Raw genomic sequence first — 2,243 nt, 5'->3', positions numbered from 1 at the left:
CCTAACAGCATCAATAATGTCCTTATAAATCAGAGTCAGGATAACGGCCATGAACAACGAGACCCCTACAGAATATTTGCTAAATGTCAGGCTCTGTTCTAAGTGCTTTACATTTATAATTCAAATAGTATATTATACATTGTAAAATATGCCTGTGAAAGTTGGACACGTGAATAAGGTAGACTGTAGAAGAATCGATGCGTTCGAGTTACGGTGTTGGAGGAGAATATTAAAGTACCGTGCGCTGCCAGAAGAGCAAACAAATCTGTGTGGGATGAAGTACAGTCAGAATGAACCTGAGAAGCCAGGATGGTGAGAGTTTATCTAAGTTTTTTTTTTAAACAGTGATGTTCGTGATGATCTTTATTCCAAGGGTCTCCCTCAGTTTATGCACTTTGGAAGTTAAGAAAGGAGAAAGCCTGTGGAGTGGAGGGGCAGAAAACAGACTCACTTTATGCCCTTTGCCATATGGTTCAGAACTTTTTGCTAATGTTGAAGTCCCCTTTTAATGTTTGCTGTTCATATTTGGAGAGTTGGTTTCAAGCTTGTTTTGACAACTTCTTTAATCTGAGCAAAGGAGAGACAGCTAGGGATGAGATCAAAAGCTGGAATGCCATAGCCTTGGCCAAGGCTGGCTTTGCTAAAAGAAATCATTGCAGTTTATTTCTGGTATCTTCTTAGGTTTCCTACTCGTAAGGCTGTGGGGCAGATGAGGAACTTGTAAAAGCCATGGAAGGGGAGAGAGACAGACTTGTCAATAGGTCCCCAAATGAAGTCTTGGAGAGATTTTTTTTGGAAAGGTAGGCCCCAGAACCCTCCACCTCCAAAGTTCTGAACAGCTGGAGGTACACAAACCACGGTCTAGAACGTTGGTAAGGCTCTGTGAGTACCAGCATCCAGAGAAACTGTTACATTAGGGTGGGGGTAGAGGGGCAAATGAGTTCTGCCTGAGGCAGAAAGATGAGAGAAAAGAAAGAACAAAGAAATTGATCTGAGAACAAGGTCTAGGGGAAAATGGCACTGGATAGAAGTGAGCAGACATGTAAAAAAAAGGAACCATAAAAGTCGCCAACATGGGCACGGTGCTGGGTGGAACAGCAGTAACCACGTGTCCCATGGCACCGGACCTCAGTGATGGCACGATGCTTCAGAGATTCCAGCTCTTTTTGGAGTTTTTGCTTCCAGAAAACACCAAGCTAGTTGAACAAAATGCTCCAAAAAAATCCAGAATATCAAGCTAGTCAAATGGGCCAACATACAGTAAGAGAATGGCTTGACGAGAAGAGACCAGTCCTCCAATACCCTTTTCCTGGGGATGCAGCAGTTCTGTGGAGGGGTCTCAAGATTATCAGTGGGGCTTGGCATCCTCAAATTAGGAGTAAGCTCTTTCGAGTGCAGTAAACCTAACCTAGAGTGTGTATGTGCAGGTGGGTCAGCGCTGGCTCTGTTGTTTTGCCATCTCTTCCTGGATGTGCAAGTTGAGGGCCTCTCATGAGTGGATCCAAAGGTGTGTGTGCTGATGCCTCCTCACTCACCCTTCCTGGGTCATCGTCCTGACACAACGATCACTGATGTGACCTCTCCACTGTCTGCCTCATATTCTAAGCCAAAGAGCTGATGGCCAGGAGTCTCCAGCTCAGAGCCACCACTGCTGCTGCTTTTACCGGACTCCTCACAGTGTGGGTGGCTTGGGTGGGTAGAACCTCCTCGGCGTCGTGGCAGGTACACCGGCAGATCAGGCTTGCATCGGCACAGGCATGTGCCGCCTCCTCGCCTTCTCTTTGGCTGCCTGCTTCACCTTCTTTTTGTTGTCGTCATCCCGAGTGAGTTGGTTCTGTCAGATGTGATGCACAAAGCCGTGGATCATGTCTAGTCACCCGCCAGGTTTGCAGCAGAGCCTGGGCCAGGAATCACGCGCCAACTCCATCTGGAGCTTTGTTTACAGAGCAGCCAAAACACCAAGGGCCTCCCTCCAGTCAGAAGAGGTCCGCCTCTTCCCTCCTAGCTCACTAACTTTTGACATATTATCAAGAGGAACAAGTCCCTAAAGAAGGACATTATACTTGGTAAAGTGGAAGGTCAGCCAAAAAGAGGAAGACTTCCAACGAGATGGATTGTCCCCATGGCAGCCGCAGTAGGCTCAAGCGTAACAACAACTGTGAGGATGGTGCAGGACGGGGTAGTGTTTCGTTCTTTTGTGCATGGGGTTACTAAAAGTCAGGACTAACTTTACGGCACCAAAT

General features: G+C 46.9%; 1 pseudogene; it reads right to left on the bottom strand.

The window, feature by feature from the left end:
* Nucleotides 1-1,432: 1,432 nt before the first annotated feature.
* On the bottom strand, nt 1,433-1,927 carry LOC102819846 (annotated as a pseudogene).
* Between the last annotated feature and the right edge of the window lie 316 nt (nt 1,928-2,243).

This window comes from Chrysochloris asiatica, unplaced genomic scaffold (assembly GCF_000296735.1).
Source record: "Chrysochloris asiatica unplaced genomic scaffold, ChrAsi1.0 scaffold00290, whole genome shotgun sequence".
Taxonomy (NCBI): Eukaryota; Metazoa; Chordata; class Mammalia; order Afrosoricida; family Chrysochloridae; genus Chrysochloris; species Chrysochloris asiatica.
Note: the sequence above shows the minus strand (reverse complement) of the source record. Positions and strands in the feature narration are given on the sequence as shown.